Here is a 21,942-nt window from a genome sequence, read left to right as displayed (position 1 = left end):
AGAATTGGCCATGGAAGCAATGAAACAGTCAATCAAAACAGACAACCACCACGCAGCCTGGGACACTGATCCCTGGAGGCTATTTTTTATTCTTAGAAACTGGAAAAGCTAGAGACATCAGAGGCAGAGGAAAACTGGGGGAAGCAAAGAACTGAAGTCAGTGTCTGGAGATAAGGCTACAGTCGCTACATTTATAGTCTAGAAGGAAAAAGAAATGCTTCACAGTGAGGAGGGAAAACTGATCAGGGTTCAGAAATCCCTGCAGGGCATCAGTAAAATGAGGCAAGAGACTTCTGTATAGAATGATAATGCAGGCATTAACGGCCTGAAGCTAACAAAGAAAAGTTCTGGGCTTGCTATCACAGAGTTACTAAGCAGTAAAAAAAAAAAAAAAAATTTAAAAGCCAGGATCAAATCCTGCAGATGGGCATGGGCAGCCCCCTCCAACTCCAGGAATTCAAAACAAAGAGGACGTTCTGGCGAGGGAACTGGAAACAGAGCATGCGGCAATCCTGCAAAAGTAAACAAGGTTTCTGTGGCTGCCCTGTCCCTGGGCACACCTTCTATTCTTTGTTTATTTTATTTTTAATTGGATCTCAGCAGCTTCATTATAGGCACAGAGAGAGCTAAACTGGACCCACATCCAAGAACACCAGGATCCACAACACACCCCGTCTGTTGCCTCAGGCAGCAGCGGACAATAAATCAGGGGCCACTTCCATAAGAAAAAAATAAAACAACAACTCAAAACACAAAAATCTTAAGTGCTTTCCTAGATATCAGCCATGTAAGGCTGGGAAACAAAATATGCACCAAATTCCTGTATCTCAGCAAATGCAGATGCACCTTACGTACATTAAAGCACCACTTTAAGACACCTGCTGCATCGTGGCTAGGGTGAGTACATGTACATGCTGTACCTGGTGCTACAGAATAGCCAGGTTGCTTGGTTATAGTGGAGCATCCTGTCACACCCATTTTCAGCATCCAACAGATAGTTTCAACCAGGGATAGATTAGTCAACAAAGAAGACAAAATTTTTGCCTTCCTGGAACTTATATTCTAATTGGGATGGTAAAATACAAATAAATATATAATTGACATCCATATAAGTTCTTTAAAGAAAATAATAAAACAGGGTAAATGAACAGTATGTGGTAAGGGGCACTATTTAGAAAGGATGGAAAGTCAAAATCTCCCCATGAGGGCATTTTCAGGACTTGGAGTTGTCCTGGGTGGTACTGTAGGGACAGATGCTAGACATTGTATGTTCTGCCATGGCCCATCAGTTGGACTGGGGGAGAGTGTAAACTACAATGTAAACTATAATCCATGCAGTACAGCAGTGCTCCAAAATGTATTCACCAAATACAATGAATGTCCCACGATGATGAAAGAGGTTGTTGATGTGGGAGGAGTGGGGTGAGGAGGGTATATGGGCACCTCTTATACTTTTTGAATGCAACATTTAAAAAAAAAACAGAGAGGGAAAAAAAAATACCTCCCCATGATAAATCTGGGCAAAGATCCTCTCAGGCAGAGGGATTGGCAAGGGCCAAAGCCCTAGTGTTTGTCATGTTCAAGGGGGAGCCCAGAGGTGATAGAAGCTTGGACCATGTGCTATCCATGGGAGTGGAGAGAAGTGATGAGTGGGTGACAACATGCATTTTTGAAGGTAGAGTTGGCACAAATGACTTCTTTCTTTCTAGCACAGAAAACCCACACACTGAATTTATCTTCTCATGCAGACCTTTGTGATGGACCTTCTAAACCAGGTTCCATGGGCAATTAACTGAAAATGAACATGATACTTAAAGAGAGAAAGTAGAGAATTACTTCATGGCACTACATCTCTACTGTTTAATTCATTCTTATAGCCATTCTTCCACTTGTTAATTTTATAAGCATTTCTTGAGCATCAAGATGTAGCCAGCCCTATGCAGCGCCTTGGGGAAGCAAAATGAATGAGACTTGTTTAAGGACATAATCTACTTGATGAAGATAGGCAGACAAACAGGTGATTATGCAACAATACGTGGAATGCACTCATCATAGTTTACGCAGAATGGAGGCCCTGTGAGATCGGAGGAAAGAGGGCCAGCTAGGATACTCTTTCGCATGAAGTCAGCCTGCATGAGTGGCATCAACCACAGCCTGTGGAGGAGCCTGCCAGGAGGATGGAGAGGTGGGTGGTCTGAGCACATACAAGGAATTTCAACTGCCTGCTGCTGTTAGAACTGCATCATGCAAACTGCACTAATGACCAGATTCTTTGCTAAATACACAAATTTGCAGAGCTCTCCCTTTCCTCTATGCTCCCCCCTCCCATGCTGATTCAGTAGATCTGTGGTGGGAAGTGGAAGTGTGTATCTTCAAAGTGTCCCAAGGAATTCTGATCATTAGGAAGTTTAGGATCTACTGTATCAGAGAATAAAGTCAAGAGTCAGGTGGGATGGGATGGGAAACTGGAGAGATAGAAAGGATGGGAAAGGCTAAACACAGAAGGCCAAAAAGCATGGGCTTTCCTCTACATACCCATGGTTTTCCAATGAGTAAGTTTCATGACATGGTTTAAAAAAGGAAGGAAAGGAAGAAGGGAGGAAGAGATAGAGGGTGGGGAAATGGAGGAATATTAGAGAACTAAGAAAGGATTATTACTTTTCCTTTTGGCAAAGTAGAAAATAAACCAGAAATACCACCCCTTAAACACACACACACACACACACCAACTCTCTCTCTCCCATTTTTCTATTATTTCATAGGTAAAAAGAACATTTAGAACATTTTAAAAGTCAGAAACACACAAGCTCACAAAAAATATTCAAAATGTCATGGTTTTCTGTCACTGCCACAACAAATTACCATGAACTTGATGGTTTAGAACAACGCAAATTTGTTATCTTCCAGTTTTGAGATCAAAAGTCTGACTGGGGTAGCCCTGGACTAAAATCAAGGTGTTGGCAGGGCTATGTTCTTTCTGGAAACTCTAGGGGAGAAACTGTTTCCTTGCATTTTCCATCTTCTAAAGGGCACTTACATTCCTCAGTGCCTAGTCCCACTTCTTCATCTTCAAAACCAGCAGAAAACTATTAGGTCCTTTCCATGTCAAAAGACTCTGACAGTTCTTCCATAATCACCTCTCTCTCCAGCTTTGTTCTTCACTTAATCTGATCTGCAGTCTCTGTGCCATGTAAGGTGACATAGTCACAGATTCTGGGGATTTGAACATGGATGACTTGGGATGGGGGCCATTACTCTGTGTGCCAAACATACTTTAAACTGAAAAACATCTAGCCTTATGAAAACCTCTTTCCATTGTCCTTGGTTTTCTCATGTCACCCTGGACCAAGGCAAGACCCATGGGAAACCCTCACTGGTCTAAAGAAGGGTCCTGGGGACTTGGGGTAATCAGTATGTAAGCTGGAGCATCACAGGGCTGCATCTCTTCCAGTGATGGAGAGGTTTCCATGATTATCCAGCTAAGTCAAGTATTTCATAGTTATTAACCTAGAAAGGATGGACATGATTGCTTTTTTTTCCTTTAAGATTTATTATTTATTTATTTATTTATGCCCCCCTTCTTTGCGGCTTGCTTGCTGTCTGCGCTCTGTGTCCATTCCCTGCACATTCTTCTGTGTCTGCTTGTCTCCCTTTGTTGTGTCATCTTGCTGCACCAGCTCTCCGCGGAAGCGAGCCGTCACCTCTCCACGCGTGCAGGGCATCAGCTCTCTGCAGGTGTGGGCTATCAGCTTGCTACAGGTGCAGGCCAGCTTGCCTTCACAAGGAGGCCCTGGGACATGAACCCAGGACCTCCACATGGTAGACGGGAGCCCAATTGATTGAGCCATAGCTGCTTCCCATGATTGCTTTTTTATTCCCAATTAAGACGGGCAAATTCCACCAGTTAGCCGTAAAAAGTAATGAAATGCCGCTCCATGCTACAATATGGATGGACCTAGAACACGTGATGCTCAGTGAAGAAGCCAGACACAAAACGACAATTATTGCTTGATTCTACTTATATGAAGTATCTAAAATAAGGAAATTCATAGAGACTGAAAGTAGATTACAGTTTACCAGGGGCTGGGGGAAGGGAGAATGAATAGTTAATGCTTCATGGGTACAGAATTTCTCTTTGGGGTGAAGAAAAAAGTTTTGGTAACAGATAGTGGTGATAGTAGCACAACAGTGAGAATGTAATTAATGCCCCTGAATTGTACCCTTAAAAATGGTTAACATGGCAAATGTTATATTGTATAAATGTTACTACAATAAAATTTTTGTAAAAAAAGTAAAAAATGGACAAATTCCTTCAGTGTTATTTTACATTCAATGTGAATTGATATCCTTAAGAATGAAGGTTTGCAGTAGCTCTGCTCCAAATTTAATTGCTAGAAAATTTCCTTTAGATGGTATATGTGTTTCAAGTGTGTGACAAGCAGTAATTTGCAAGTAAATGTCCACCCCTGTTACCAATCAGATTTTGCCCCTTCACAAGGAAATCTTATGAGTTTCCTTTGACACAGACAAATAAACCCAGTTAGCACAAACGCTGGCCTGTGCAAGTGTATTAGTCACTTCTTTACAAGGAAATATATATTTTTAAATAACATCTCACTGCATAATAAATGAGTCTAAGGGAACTGAAGGAAGCCTCATTTAGAGACAAGAAAAAGAGTACAGAGATACATGACAATATTTAAGCGCCGAGTGAAATGACTGAGCTCAGCAGAAAGTCAGGTGCCCCTCAATCACTCTTGCGTTTGCAAGCTTTGTTTTATTCCTTTGTCACGGATGGAGTTTAATAAAATGTATTTACTTTTACGGGTTTCTTTGACTTTAGTTCAAAGTCACTTCCCTCCAACTTTGCGTTCCTCTTAGACTCCGTAAAACCACCACTCAGCTCAGGAATCAGACAGGGAACAAGTTAAAGAGTGTCCACTTTTCCAAGCTGCTAATAATCGGGGTTCACGGCTTTGGATCCAGCCAAAGAGGCGATAAGCAGGGATGTAGCTGATCTATATTCCGGGTTTCGCGAATGATTTCTGTCCTTAAGTTCTGCCTCCCAGATGAGCCCCTGGCTTTCTACATGCAGGCTGTGGAATGAGCTACTAAAAAAATTTCCCCTCACAGAAAATTTGCCTTTTTAAAATAAAATTTTAAAAAGAATGTAGGAAAGAAAAGGATCATTCTTGCCACTACTAGTCAGCATTAGCCAGTATTAATATTTTGTCTTATATCTTTTCAAATTCCCTTTTCAGAAGTATCAGGGTTCCCATCAGTCTAAGAAGGCATAAATACACTTTGCTGTCTCTCTCCTGCTGGATGCAGCTGCAAATGCCTGCACAGAAGGCATGGAACCGCCATCAAGGACCTTGGATGTTAAATAATAGCAGGCAGATTGGAGAAGAAGACAAGAAGTTGAAGCACCATTGGGGGACTTGTACTTTTTGACTCTGCTATCAGACTGGAAGCAATGTGGTCCAAAACCCAGAAGTGGACCTGGGTGCTGGAGAAGAGAGCCTCAGAAGAAGCCCCTGTGTTCTTCCTGGAGGAATGGGATAGGGTCACTTTACATAGAGAGACCCGGAGAAAGTGTCCTGTTTTTCTTTTTCCTACTTTTCTTCTTTTCCTATTCCCCGTGCCCAATAGCCCCAGGCAATCTGTGGCAGCAGTGTGGGAGCAATGTCCCCAGCAGCAGCGGGACCTCCAGCCATGCCAGCACATGGACCGGGTAAGTCTCTATTCCTTTTCATTTTTTCCTTTTTCTCTTCTTCCACTGTTGAATCACATACATACTAAAACAAAAAACAAACAAACAAACAAAAAACAGTAAATAGTTTCAGCAAACTAGGAAAAGACCACGATAAGCAATTTATTGCTAACATTACGCACCTAACATCCCACTTAGTGTGAACGACTGACTACTGAAGAAGCATGGCAAGGGTGCCCACTCTCCACACGCCAATTCAACCTCATTCTGGAAAGCAGAGCAAATTGAGTAAGTCAAGAATAAGAAATAAAAGGTGTGTAGATTGAAAAGGAAGATTTAAAATTGTCCTGGTTCATTAGGATTCTATTATCTCCTAAGAAAATCCCCCCAAAATCTGAAATATACCTCCTGTAACCAAAAACTGAGTTCAATACATTGCAGGATACAAGCTCAGCATACAAAAATCAACTGCATTTCTGCATAGTAGCAATAAAGAACTGGAAACTAACATTAAAAATGCCATTTATAATAGCTCCTAAAATGAAATATTTAAGTACAAATCTAATAAAATATGTATGAAATTTATATGGTGAAAATAATGATGAAAAAAATCAAAAAAGGCCTAAATAAGTGGAGAGTTGTCCTCTGAGCATGGAATTGATGACTGAATGTAATTCTTCCAGTGATCTATAGATATAATGTAATTCTAATCAAAATCCCAGTAGGATTGTTTTGTACATAGAGACAAGTGGTCTATAAAATATACATGGAAATAGAAAGAAATCAGAATAGCCGAAACAATTTTGAAAAAGAAGAACAAAGTTGGAGAATGAACAAAACCCAACTTTAAGGCTTATTACATACAAAACTACACTAATCAAGACAATATGACATTGGTGAAGAGAAAAACATATAGATACTTGGAAGAGAACAGAGAGTCCAGAAAAAGACCCACATAAATATGGTAAAGATATTTTTGAAAAAAAGTACAAAGGCAATAAAATGGAGAAAGGATAGACATTTCAATAATATCAAAGAACTTATACCTAAGCCTCAGAACATATAAAATTTTAACTCAAAATGGAGCATAAATATAAATTTAAAATGTAAAACTCATAGTCAAAGTAAAAATTGTAGGAAAATTCCATGACTTGAGGTTCAGCACAGTTCTTAGACATGACACAAAAAGCACAATCTATAAAATTTTAAAAAGGCATATAAATTAGACTTGATCAAAATTAAGAAATTTTGCTCTGCAAAAGACACTGTTAGGACAGTAAAAAAGGCAAGGTACAGCGTGAGAGAAAATATTCCTAAGTCACATATCTGACATACTTGTATCCAGAATATACAAAATATCCTCAAACTTCAATGGTGCAACAACAACAACAAAACAACAAAGAATCCAATTAAAAACTAAGCAAAAGACTTGAGCAAACACTTCACCAAAGAGAACATATGAGAATCACAAAAAATATGCAACATCATTAGTCATCAGGATGTGAGATACATCCCCACAGCACATTAAAATGGCTAAAATAATAAAGAGTGATAATATCAAGTCCTGGCAAGAGTGTGGAACAACTGACATTCTCATACATTGCTGGCAGGAATATATAATGGTACAACCCCTATGGAAAATTTGACAGCTTCTTACAAAATCAAACATAATCTTACCATGTCTTAGTTACAGTTGCCAAAGCAGAGTGTGAAGAATGAACTGGTTTTTATAAAGGAGATTTATTTGGTGCAAAAGCTTATGGTTCCAAGGCCATAAAATGTCCAAATTGAGCCACCATCAGAGAAGCTTTCTCACTGAAGTCTGTGACTGTCGATGCAGTTGTGTGGCCATGAGGAGAATCAGGATGGCCGCTGATCTCTGCTGAGGTCTCTACCTTCCCCTCCAGAATCTACTCTAGAGAAATGAAAATTTTTGTTCGTGCAGGTGCCGTTATATGACTGTTCATCACATTTTTATTCATATTCATTACAAGTTGAAGTCAACCCCAGTGTATTTTAGCAGGTGAACAGAAGCTTTGGTACATCTGTACAACGGAATAATGCACAGCAAAAATAAGGGACACGCTTTATTCACCCAGCACTGGATGAATCTCAAAGACCTTATTCTAGGTGAAACAAGCCAGTTTCCAAATTGTACATGCTGTATGATTCCATTTACAAGACATTCTCAAAAAGACAAAATTATAATGATGAAGAACAGGATTTAGGCATGGCAAGTGTATTCCTAAAATAGGGATACCATGAGTAATTTTGGGAATGTGTGATGGAAATGTTGCATGACTTATTTGTAATGGTACTTATACAGCTTTATATATTTGTTAGGATTCATAGAACTGTACAGTAAAAAAATCAATTTCATAATATGTTCACTTAAAAAGTAAAGTTTTATAAAAAGAGTATGAGTCCCCTGTTTTTTGCTTAAAGCAATACATAGTCTCTGTAAAGAAATAATTGCAGAAAAATTAAAATAAATTTTAAAATAGCTCTTGATAAGGCCTCCAGTAATCCACATTAAGGCTTATCCTGGTTCAGTTCATCACACCCTTAACTAAAAACGACGTCTTCCAAAGGTCTTATTTACAATGGGTTCACACCCACAAGTACATGGAGTAAGACTAAAAACAAGTGTCTGCTGGATTACATAGTTCAACCACACATTCTGCCCATTGGACCTGCAAAAGACATGCATTTCCCATGTGTAAAATATATTCATCCTCAGCAATTCCCAAAGCCTCAAATCACTTCAGAAGTAACTCTATGCACAAAGTTACACACTCATCAAACTCATCATAACCATTTATGGGTGTAGTACAATCAGGAACAACACTCTTCTCTGTCTGTGAATCTGTGAAACCTAGAAAATTCTGGAAGTTATCTGCTTCCAAAATACAATATGGGATAGGCATAGGATAAACATCCCTGTTCCACAAGGAAGAAATTGGAAGGAAAACAGAGGTCTCAAATTAGTCCAAAACCCAGCATTCAAACTTGATTAGATTTCAAGGTCTGAGAATCATCTCTGGATCATTGGTTTATCTTTCGAGACTGCAGGAGTGGCAGTCCCACCCTCTCAGAGCACTGGAGTGGCAGCCTCACTCTGCTTGAAAACTGGGGTGTAGCCCCCCACACACACACACACATCTGAGCACCGGCCTGGCAGCACTGACCCAGAACATCAGCGAAGGCCCACCCATTCCTAGCACCAGGAAAGTTGGCCTGCTCCCTCCAAGCAAAGGGGAGAACCTGCTCTTTCCGCACACCTGGGTGTGCCCATTCTCTTGACCTGAGGAAATCTCTTGGGCCTTCTGCTTCTGAGATTCTGACCTTGCAGTAATTTTTCCTTCAATTCATCCCATCTCTGTCCCTTTCAGTCCAGGCTCTTAATGCTTCTGTTCATACAAAACTTGGAAAACCTTGTCTGTGTTCTACGCAGTTCAAAGGGGTCCAAACCACCAGAAAAAAAGGATGTCCACGGATTTTCCTAGACAAATACATTTCCAATCCTGTCTTCCTCAGAAATGGGATGGCTGGATCTATGAATCAGGTGCCTATTCTTATTAGCAAAGGGATGCTCAAGTCACACCCTCTTTAGCAAAGCATTATTTAGCAAAACCCTCACACAGAATCCTGTTCTTGGGGTCTCACCTCCCAGGAGCTCAGGGAGGGCCTGGATAAAGCTGCTTCAGGACCTAGCCGCAGAGTACACTATCTGGATAGGATGAAAATTTCCAAAATCATCAGTTGCTGGTTCCTTTATACTTGAAAGTTCATTCCTCAGTTTATTCCTTTCCTTTTGCATTTTACTATAAGCAGCAAGGAGAAATCTCCTCAGCTAAATTCCAAGTTCATCACTTACAAATTCTGCCTTCCTTCTGACATAAGAACAAATGTTGCTAAGTTCTCTGCCATTTTATAACAAGAATTGCCTTCCTTCTAGTTTGAAATAATACATTCATCATTTTTCTCTAGGTCTGCAGAAACACCTGTTAAAGGTTTTACATAGTTTTACAGACAGTTTCTTCAACACAATCCAGGCCTTTTCTACCAAGTGGCTCAAAACTCTTCCAACCTCTACCCATCATCCAATTCCAAAACCATTTGGAAAGTTTTAAGTATTTGTAATAGTATCACCTTAATTTCTGCTAAAAACTCTCTTAATTTGCCTGAACTGCTGTCACAAACTGATTTGGGCTTAAACAAGGAATTTATCGGCTCAGTTTTGGGACTAGAGGAAGACCAAAATCAAGATCTCAGCAAGGCTTGCTTTATTCCCAAAGACTGTAGCATTCTGGGGCTGGCTGCCAGATAGCCTTAGGGTTCCTTAGGTTGTCACTGGGTGATATCCTCTGCTCTTTCCACTCTAAGGTTTTTGCTGACTCCCTGCTTCTGGCCCCTCCTTGTGGCTTTCTCTTTATACAGTCTCCAGTAGTAGGATAAGACTATACCGATTCAGATGGCCACAGCTTAACTGAAAATAACATCATTAAAAGGTCCTATTTACAATGGGTTCATACTCACAGAGGTGTGGATTAAGATTAAGAGCATGTGTTGTTGGGATCCATGATTCAGTCTATCACAAACTTCAAATCCAAGCATGCAGAAACAGTCCTAAGTAACATTGTATAATTATTATTTCAGCTTTCTTTCTTCAAACCTGTGTGGATAGATGGATGAATGGATTGATGGATAGATGAATGGGAGTGGAAAAGAAATAATTTAGGGAAATGTTATAGAGAATTTTTAAATGCAAAATATTAAATATTTCATTAAATTTAACAGGAGACAAGTACACTCAAGAGAAATACAAAGAATTATTGGAATGTAAATAAATGATTCTACTCCAAAAGAAATAGTTCATTTCAACCCCTCTAAACTTTACAAAAGATTATAAATAACTTTAAGAATCTGGAATTCTTTTTTTAACCTGTAGTTTTACAGAATTGATTTATTCAGTGGAATAACTACAGATTCTAACACTTTTTTCCATCCCCTCTGCTACCTTCAAATTTGTGACTCATTCATTCATTTATTCATCCATTATAATATTTTTACATTTTCAGGCTTATTATGTAAACACTCTAAACATAATTTCTGTAACATATATATTCAGTGTTCACCAACAATCAACCCTTTTATCATTGTTCCTCTATTGGAAGTTTTTTATTTAGATTAAAATTTCAAACAGCTAGGTAGTATTGCCAAGTAGTTTTTCAAGGAGGAGTTCCTGGACCTTTTGGATTGAGAAAGTTGGTTGATTGACTTTAAACTTGAATAACTTCTTGATTGTGTATAATGTTTCTGTGTGACATCTTCCTTCAAAACTTTGTTGCATCTCAATTTTCTTCCTAACAACCTATATTGCCCGTTCCCACCACACTTTGCCTGCTTCTAATGCCACAATCTTCTGTTAAGCTCTGCACTGATTGCTTCAGAAGTATACGTTCTTTAAATGTAGAACTTACTCTTGATTACTTTAGTCTGTACCCTAAAATGATTAATTCATGATATTATTCATTCAACAGACCTTTTATTAAGTGTGTACCATGCCAGACACTACATGAAACTCTAGGCATACAAAAATAAAAATGATCTTGCCCAAGTCCTCAGTGAAACATCATGGTATGGTGAGGAAGTCAAGTAAAAAGGAAATAATAGTTTACAGAGGTATTATAGTGCAGGGTCTGCAACACAGATATCTGCAAAAGGATGGAGGAGAACAGTGTTTAGTCTCCTACTGATTGTTCTTCCTGTCTTTTACTGTCTCATGTTAGAAAAAAGGAACAAAGACCTGATGGAGGCATGGTGGATTTCAAAGCCAATCAAGCAAATCAAAATCCCTAAAAGGCTCTTTAAATCTCTGCATTATTAATATTTAGGGATTGTAGGGTATTTAGCAGCCTTCTGGCCTCTTCCCACTACTAGATGCTAGTAGTTCCCCTCCTTCAGTGGTGACAACTCAAAATGTCCCCAGCATTATCAAATGTCCCCTGGGGACAAAAATCACCCCCACTGTACTTAAATCCACCACCCTTTGTGTCTCCTTTTTTTGTTTGTTTTGTTATTTGCCTTGCAAGGTGGAGACCTCTGGTGGCCAGTTCTTTTTATCTTTTTAAGTCACTTATCCACATCTCTTTGCTCCTTTGAAATGTTATTGGGGTAAGATTAATGAACTTATTATCTCTAGGCATCCATTCTGCTGTCACTCTGAGAAATGACATAGTTCTAAGTTGTTAGTGAGAGGGTCCAAATTTTCTAGCTATCAACGGTGCCCTTCAGCAAATCACCAACTCTAATGACATATCTAGAGCTTTGAGTAATTGTATGTACTATTATCTTTTTATATATTTATCCCATCACCCTGGCTAAATACCACACAGTTGATATTTTCATTGATATGCCTGAGGGAGTTCGTTGGTGGGAAAAATGGAACAGGGTGGGGGGAGGGTCCTGGGGAGCATTCAGGTTATCTCAGTGGATAGATCAAATCCAAGCATCTACCTGTTCAACATCGACTGTGTATTACTAATAAAACATAGCCTGTGAGAGTTCATCCTGAAATGTGTTGGATTTAAATTAGAAAAAGAAAACAAAATTCCTAAATGTTTAAATGCAGGGCAACATTTTAACAGAATGAAACATTCAAATCATGTTTTAAGAATGTATCATTTTAACAACTTAGTTTTTTTTCTTATAACAATACTCAAATTCTTTGTGATCATTTGCAAATCAGAATATTAATCTATAAGAGGGCCAGAAAAAGTTACCAAAAAATGAGTAATTTATTTTCAATGACTTGTTCATTTTCTAAATTATAGTCAGAAGAAACTATCCAAGGCCAAAATATAAATTTAACAAATACGGTTAGGACTTTACTGACTTTAAAAATATTAGTTCATTTAATTATCACATCAACCCTTTTAGGTAATACTTATTTCTATATTTACAGGTGAGGAAACAGAAGGGCAGAGACATTAAGTAAGTTGCTAATGAATAACAGTCAGAATTTGAACCAGTAACTCTGATCAGGCTATTTCTCTATGTATAACCAACAAAAAGAAGCTCAAGTTCACATGCCCTGAATAAATCAAGATACAATGGTCTTGGGGAAAGTTGGACAAGGTAACTTTCACTTCAGAGATGTGAGCAGTGGTAATCAGGAAGCACCCATGAATCTTCAAATAGAGGCACATGGTTGTCCCTCTACCAATGAGGTTGGGGCTGAGAACTGGGATTAAGGACAAAACAAGCATTTCGCCACCCATCATCATGGATTCAATGCATTGTGTCTGCCATGCTTTACTGCCCCGCAATTTTGTAGCAGACCAATTTCACACACACCACTGGACCCCTGTAGTATCTAAATATACCTAATTAATAATGTCAATAAATGCTGGCCAACTTAGTTTAATTGCACAGGCAATGCATTTAGATTTGAACCATTATGCTTATTTTTAATTAGACTTTTTAATTTGAGATAATTGATTTATATACAATTAAAAGGAAAATTACATAGATTCCTTTTATCCTTTACCCAGTTGCCCAATGTGTACATGGGCTGAACTATAGTACAATATCACAGCCAGGAAATTGAATTTGATACAGTCAAGGTACAGAAGAATTTCACCCCTACAAGGATGTCTCATGTTGACCTTTTACAGCCATACCTAATTCCCTTCCAGTCACAACTTTCCTTAAACTCTGACAACCACTAATTTGTTCTCCATTTCTATAATTTTGTCATTTAAAAAAGGTTGTATAAGTAGAATAATACAGGATTCATCCTTGTGGTATTGGCTTTTTTATACTCAGCATATTTTTTGGAAGATTCACCTAGTTTGTTGCATGTATCAATTACATCCTTCTTTTTCTTTTTTTTTTTTTTTTAACACTGAGTAGTATTCTGTGTATGTACAACATTTGTTTAATCCTTTACATATTTAAGAACGTCCAGGTTGTTTCCCATTTGGGGTTATTATGGATAAAGTTCCTACAAGCATTGTGAACAAGTTGTTGTGTGAACACAAATTTTCATTTCTCTGGGATAAAGGCCAGAGGTGCATTGCTGGATTATATATTTACTTATTTAAGAAACTAACAAATTGCTTTCCAGAGTGGATGTAGCATTTTACATCCCACCAGTAATACATAAGTGATCTAGTTTCTCTGCATCCTTGCCATCATTTTGTTTTGTCACTCTTGTATTTTAGCAATTCTAGTATGTGTATAGTGATCTCACATTGTGGCTTTAATTTTTTATTTCCTTGTTGGAATAATGTTGAACATGTTTTTATGTGCTTATTTGCATCTATATTATCATCTTCAATAAACTGTCTCTTCATGCCTTTTGCCCATTTGTTAATTGGACAGTTCAGGTGTTTTTTCCTTTTGAGTTTTGAATGCTCCTTTTATACATTCAAAGGAGCATTTGAATGCTCCTTTCTAGACAGTAGTCCTTTGTCAGATATGTGCTTTGCAAATATTTTCTCCCAATCCTTGGATTGTCATTTCATCTTCTTAATTTTGCTGAGGACTAATTATCAATTTTCACTTTTATGGATAGTGTTTTTAGAGTTACATCTAAGAACAATTTGCCTAGTCCTAGATCTTAAACTAATTATTTTATTTTTTATTTTCCCTAGAAATTTTAGACCTATTAATGTCCTTTAGGTATGAGACAGAACACATAGGACCATCTGATGTATCTGTTTTCTCCAGATCCCCAATGCATGAGTACAAGTTCCAATTTCTTTTGGCAAGCAGCCAGAGGTTCACCCTTAATCCGCAGGCTCCTACTATTCATCTGGCAGTCCACCCCCCACTCCCACCCCGACTCCCATAAACATCAATCCCTGTGCACCATTTGGGTTCACATTAGGTTCAAGACCTCTGCATTAGTCAGCCAAAGGGGTGCTGATGCAAAATACCAGAAATCAGCTGTTTTATTTATTTCAGTATTTATTTGGGGTAGAAGCTTACAGTTACCAGGCCATAAAGCATAAGTTACTTCCCTCACCAAAGTCTATCGTCAAGTGTTGGGGCAAGATGACTGCCAACATCTGCAAGAGTTCAGGCTTCCTGGGTTCCTCTCTTCCCGGGGATTGCCTCTCTCTGGGCTCAGCTGCTCTGCTAGCTCCATAAGGCCAGCTGTAGACTATCAGGCAAACAGCTTGTCTCTCTTCCCAGGGCCCCTGCTGTATCTGCTTCTCTGTGTGCTCACTTCCCGGGCTCCAACCTCCCTTCTTTGCAGTACAGTTTCTCTGTGAGTCCCCACCCACCAAAGGGGTGGGGACTAAACATCCTATTGCAGTGGCCCAATCAAAGCCTTAATCATTATTTAATCAAGTAAAAGTGAAACCTCTGAATCCAATATAACCTGATATACCCAAAGGGACAGACCAGTTTACAAATGTAATCCAATATCTCTTTTTGGAATTCATGAACAATGTCAAACTGCTACAACCTCCTAAGTGGAAAATGTAGAAGCTGTGGATAAAACGTGTAAGGGTCACATCACCATGTGTTAAATGTGTGAAGTGTTGCTCTTGGTTAGAAATATGAACAATTCTACAAACTTATTGTCATATCAGGGCATTATCTATTTTAAAAGACTGAGTAGGAGTTTTACTTGACACTACTGTATCTACTACACCCTGCCAGTGTGAAGAAGTTTTATATTTCATAGGACTTTTACAAGCCTCATTTCATTTGCTCATCATAACAACCTTGCAATACATAAGAGTCAGAGATTAGAAAAGAGCTTTTGAACCCCAAATGCACATTGAAATCACCTGCAACGTGTTTTAAAATGTCACTGTATTGGCCCTATGAGGAGGCGTTCAGATTCCGTGGGCCCTAATCCCAAATCAAGCATGGTATTCCAAATGTTTGTCTTCCCTGGACAAATTCATCCAACAGTTCTCCTGGCTGAAATACTGTGTCACACTGACACAGCCATAAGCACAATAACTGCCAAATTTATAGACCATCAAAGAAGGGCCAATATTCCAATTATCAGTGAAGCAAAGAAACCATCTCTAATAAAAAAGATATAGTGAAATGTGGCTGATGAAGTGAGAGGGTGGAGGCAGAGGTTGAATGATGGGATAAATGCCTTAGTGGTTTTGCACCCTTCTGGCCATATTAAATATAGTTGTGCTAATACTTGCACTGATTCCTATGATATCAACAAACAGCTGAGATCTCAGCCTACCCTGACGTGCCTTTGAGATGTACTTAGTTCACAGCATCGTGCTTTTTATTAAAAATTAATTAATTTTTAAAACAAAGTTTAGCTATAATAAATGTTACGTAAAAAAAAAAATAGGGGATTTCCATATGCCCACTCCCTCTCCCTCCCACACTTTCCTACCTTAACAACTTTCTTCATTAGTGTGGGACATTTGTTATAATTGGTGAACACATATTGAAGCATTGCCACTGACCATGGATTATAGTTTACACTAAAGTTTGCACTCTGTCCCACACAATTTGTTTAAGTTTTGACAAAATACATAATGGACTGTACCCATCATTGCAACATCATGAAGGACAATTCCAGTTGCCAAAAATGCCCCCATATTATACCTATTTTTTCCTCTCCTTCCCCTCAGAACCTCTGGTGGCCACTGCCCCCACATCAATGATAAAAGTTCTTCCAGTCCTAGAATAACAATAAGTCTATAGTAGAATAATAGTAAGACTACTTTAGTTCATCATTTATTCCCCAATCCTGAGGATTTTGGGATGGTGATGCCCACTCTGTCTCTCCTTGAGAGGGGGCTTAGATCCCATGGGGCAGATGGATGGAACTACCTTGCTTGAAGTTGCAGATTCTCTCTGTTCTTTGAGATGGGTGTTGTCCATCATCATTACCTTGTTAGTTGTCTTGGGTGAGTCCAATGAGCTGGAGAGTAGGTGTCACAACTCTGCTGAGATTCCAGGCCCAATTGATCAAAGATTAAAGTCTCTTGGTCATATAACCATCAACTCTAGTACTAACTATAGGTTCAAATAGAAGGGGTAGAAGGGCCATGTGTAGGGAAACCATAAATAAGTCCAAATCTGTCACAGTGGGGAGCATAAATTCAAAGGTAAGACCTACTGGCAAGGTGCCAAACTCCCGAACTTTCTGCCCTGCCTATAGTATCTAAATGTCTCTAGAGCCCTCAGGATCTCTGCTATTTGAAGCACTATTTACTGTGTCAGTCAATGAGATCCTGCTGAGACATGTATAAGTGTAACCTCTGGAATGACCTCCCAACTCCCAATGAATCTCTTAGCCATAAAAACTCATATATATTTACCATTTCCCCCTTTTGGTCAAGGTCTTTTTCCAGGTGCATTGCTAGTTGGCACTTGGTAATAATCCCTTGGTGCCAGGGAGGATCATTCCTGGGAGTCTTGTACCACACCTGGGTGGAGGTAGACAGCAACATGCTTTGAATATTTTAGAAGAAGCACTACAAAAAGAGCACTTTTACCCTATTCCTTCTACTTAAAAGTAATGATAGGAATTTAAGAATCATCATTTGTCAAATCCTTGGCCCTTTGGTCCAGGGATCTTTCTTTTGTGGCAAATGAGAAAGAGGTGCCAGGAAAGGACTTTGTAATCATTCCTTGACCTTAACCTAAAGGTTAGGCTTGTGCCAAGAGAGTCCTTAAAGAAGAGATATGATGTGGGGGCATTTTCAGGACTTGGAATTGTCCTGGGTGGTACTGCAGGGACAGATGCTGGATGTTGTATGTCCTGCCATGGCCCACTGGGTGGACTGAGGGAGAGTGTACACTACAATGTAAACCATTATCCATATGGTGCAGCAGTGCTCCAAAATGTATTCACCAAATGCAATGAATGTGCCATGATGATGAAAGAGGTTGTTGATGTGGGAGGAGTGGGGTGAGGGGTAGGGGGTATATCGGGACCTCTTATATTTTTTAAATGGAAAGGAAGGAAGGAAGGGAGGGAGGGAGGGAGGGAGGAAGGAAGGAAGGAAGGAAGGAAGGAGGGAAGGAAGGAAGGAAGGAAGGAAGGAAGGAAGGAAGGGAGTCCATAGCAGGGGTAACATTATTAAAAAAATGTCTTACTGATCAAACTTAGATATTCACTAAATTGTTTCTGAGCCCCTTTGAAATAATTTGGCTTCATGAGTTGATGAGTTCTCTAATTTTAATACCCCTTTTGTAACAAGGCACTTAGGTTATCTGACCTAGTAAAATATCCTTTTCAGGTCTCAATGGATATTTCCTATGATATGGCAAACAATTCCCAATTCTTCTCCTTTTCCATCTGGACTCTACTGGAATCTTTGGAGACTAATTCACAAAGACCCCATAAAAGCTCTCTCAGTAAGTGGGGGTTGGAGGGAGAACCATTTTTTTTTTTAAAATATGACTAAGCTTCCTGATTAGTCAATAGGATCAAGGACAAGGGTCTTTCCTAAGGAATTTGGATATAGCAAAATGGTAGAGGACATACGAGGGAGAAAAAAAATAGTAGAGAGATGGGGGAAGAGACAGTATCTATCTGTTAATGTTAGGTAAAGGAGTTAATACAGAAAAGCCAAACTTCAGAGTAGCTTTAAAAAGATAGGACTTAACTCTAACATTGAAATCCAGGAATCAACATTCTGAGATTGTTGGTGTAAGGTGTAAGGGACCCAGGCTCCTTCTCCCTCATTGTACATTTATTTATTCACTTACCCTATGGTCCAAGATGTTGCTTCAGTTCAGCTACCAGGCCTGAAGCATGTTAGAGGGGAAAGGGAGAAATTCTCCCTTTAAGAATACTTCTTGAGAATTGTACTTGTCCAAGATAAGCTTCTTCTATTCCATTGGTCAGAACTTAACCATGTGGGCATAGGAGCTACAAGTGAGGTTGAGATATACAGACACCTCAGTTGACCATGTGACATGATGCTATTATTGGAATCTATAGCTGGGAAATAAGGGAGAACAGATAGATTTTGGGAGCAATTAACATTCTCTGAGAGAGAAAGACAGAAAAACAGACATAAATAGTCTCTCTCAGAAAATAGATGATAATCTTCTACTCAATCTATGGAGCAGGGAAAAGAAGCAAAAAGAATGAAGCTGATATAAAGAAAGGATCAGTGATGAGGAAATGAAAGATAATCTTTGGGGCTTGTCCTTAATTGTATTATCAATTCTATTATCCCCAGCTCGCTCCCTGTCATTGGTTCCTTGAGATATCCCTATTGCCACATGGTAAAGCCCCCTCTTTAGCTAGCTTCACCTGGTTCAGATGTCTTTGTTGCTTTAAATCAAAGACTTTAAGCCATTCTACAGTCTTTATGATCTTAGAGACTTTGATCATTTCTCTTCCAGTGTTAAAGATATTTCACTCTGCCATCTGACCTTGGAGAATAGTATCACTTGGAATATTCATGTGAAGTGAGGAAAGGGGTGAGATTATGGAAATCCTTTTCTAGACCTTGGAACAACCTTCTAGAAAGGTATTAGTCTGTGCCCTTGAAGAAACATCTATGCCCTCAGGTAGGTGTCTGAAAAATGCCAGGGCCTCAGAGGGGTCTCTTCAGCAAGGGCCTGACAAGGACATTCCCTCAAGTTTTTAGTTGGGCTGAATGGATTGAATGACAATTAGACAAGTTCCACACCTTTTTTGATAATTGCAAATAGAATTTAGGTTTACAATGATCCAAAGCAGGGAGAAATTCAGTTCTGGTATCTTTTTTTTTTATTTTTTTATTGATTTTGTAAAAATATTACATTAAAAAAATATGAGGTTCCATTCGACCCCACCACCCCCACCGCACCACTCCCCCCCCCAGCAACACTCACTCCCATCATCATGACACATCCATTGCATTTGGTAAGTACATCTCTGGGTATCTCTGCACCTCATGGTCATTGGTCCACATCATGGCCCACACTCTCCCCCATTCCATCCAGTGAGCCCTGGGAGGATTTACAATGTCCGGTGATTGCCCCTGAAGCACCATCCAGGGCAACTCCAAGTCCCAAAGGCGCCTCCACATCTCATCTCTTCCTGCCATTCCCCATACCCATCAGCCACCATGTCCACTTTTCCCACTCCATTGCCACCTTTTCTCTGAGGTCCTTGGATTGGTTGTGTCCGTTGCACCTCTATGTCAAGAGGAGGCTCAGATTCCACATGGTTACTGGATGCAATCCTCCTGCTTTCAGTTGTAGGCATTCTAGGCTCCATGGTGTGGTGGTTGCCCTTCTTCAACTTCATCTTAGCTGAGTGAGGTGAGTCCAATAATTCAGATTGTAAGAGCTGGAGTCTGTTGAGGCTCAGGGCCTGGCTATTATATTGTCAGTAAAAAGATTCAATCCCCTAAATATTCTGGTATCTTCTTATCTACAACATGTGCTAAATGCAAACTTCTTTCCTCTCAGCACCAAGCTAATGATTACTTACTCAAGGTCTTTAGATTTGCCCTGACTGTAGGTCCTTCAGTGATGAGCTCATACCTGTTTTATTCTGAGTGGGATTCCCAGCTTCCAGAGTGCATGGTATGCAGTAGGTGCCTAATAGTGTTTAATATTTTATTGGCATTATATGGTCATTAAACCAGGACACTTGTCATGCTTCATATTATCAAGGGAAAATATCAATTGTTTAAGAGTTCTAAGACATTAGACTAATATATAGAAGTAAATTTAAATGTTCATTTAATATTTACTGAATTTATGTTAGCTATCAGGTAGGAAAGATTCAGTGGAAGCCAAAACATATTGTCTGCCCAAGAAAATTTATGGTCACTTTTCTGCCCAATTCCCTAATCACTACCTTTTCCAGATAATCCTATACACTCATATTTCTAACACGTCATATTGTTTTAAAGAGTAAACCCAAATAGGGTTTAAAATTTTTTTTCTTAGTTCATGTTTTTATTAATCCACACACAGTTACTTGTCTTCTGGTTTGTTGAAGCAGTGTCAGGCAACACTTGCTACAGTAAGGTCTGTCGAAGTGGCTGGCCATAAAAACTCCAGCACCACATTCATCTGAAGGGCACTCCCAATGAAGGTGACTAATTTTGCCATTCTCATCCACCTTATAGTATTAATATTTCAGGACAGCCAGCTTAACCTTCTTTCTCTTACATTTATTCTTCTTGGGAGTAGTGTAAGATTTCTTCCTTTTCTTAGCACCACCAAGAAGTCTCAATACAACATGAAGAGTGGACTCCTTTTGAATGTTGTAGTCAGACAAGATACGTCCATCTTCCAGTTGCTTGCCAGCAAAGATCAGTCTCTGCCAATCTTGAGGAATTCCTTCCTTATCCTAGATCTTGGCTTTCACATTATCTATTGTATCTGAGGGTTCAACCTCAAGAGTGATGGGCTTTCTCATCAGGGTTTTTATGAAAATTGGCATCTTGTTGGCAGTTCCACCACAGACGGTGGATCAGAAAGGAAGGGAAAGAAGAGTTTTAATAGATATCTTCATCAAGGACATTAAGAATTTCTTCTTTGGATTTGAGAAAACATGCAAATATGTACACAATATACTTTCTATGTTCAATATCTATGCTATTTGCATAATTTAATGTTTATTCATGTTAGCATTTATAGAACTCATTCATTCAGCAAATACTAGAGGCCCTTTTGGGTGCTAGGTACTCTTTTGGGTACTGGGGATGTCAGGCCCAAATAAGGCATATTATCCCATGGGGTAGCCAAGCATATATATTAATAACAGATGATAAAGTATTAGCAACATTATGATAGAATTTGTTCATTAGTGATAGAAAGAAGAGGAGTGTCCATTTATTTTGTTTTGTCAAAAGAAATGGTAGGGTCAAACATAGATGAATAGGTACTTGAATGATTTTTGGTGGTAACAATAGGTTCGACTTAGAAAGCACAAGATAGATAACCCTTATTCTTAAGCTCTCAGTACTGTCAGTGCAGAGAAAATTTCCCCAGCAAGAACAAGATTCAATTGAAGAAAATTATTGTTCAGTGAACTGTCGCTTAAAAGTGACCCACAATCTCGCAGCTGGGACAGGCTCACTTCAACGTCAGAGGCAGAGTTTCTTACACAAAAAAGGAAACAGAGATCTTTGTCACGATGACGCTTCTCTGTGCAGACCAAAAGAAAGAAGCCTTAGCCTTTATTCGTGTGACTGGAAAGAACTAGTATGATTGAAATACTGAACACATTTGCAAGTTAGTGAGATCTGAAGATTGATCGTTAT

The 21,942-nt window shown here is 39.1% G+C and overlaps 1 pseudogene; it reads right to left on the bottom strand.

Moving 5' to 3' along the window:
* Nucleotides 1–20,647: 20,647 nt before the first annotated feature.
* On the bottom strand, nt 20,648–21,119 carry LOC101441335 (ubiquitin-ribosomal protein eS31 fusion protein-like; annotated as a pseudogene).
* Between the last annotated feature and the right edge of the window lie 823 nt (nt 21,120–21,942).

The sequence above is a fragment of the Dasypus novemcinctus genome, chromosome 24 (genome assembly GCF_030445035.2).
Source record: "Dasypus novemcinctus isolate mDasNov1 chromosome 24, mDasNov1.1.hap2, whole genome shotgun sequence".
Taxonomy (NCBI): domain Eukaryota; kingdom Metazoa; phylum Chordata; class Mammalia; order Cingulata; family Dasypodidae; genus Dasypus; species Dasypus novemcinctus.
This window is presented reverse-complemented; position numbering and strand designations above follow the sequence as displayed.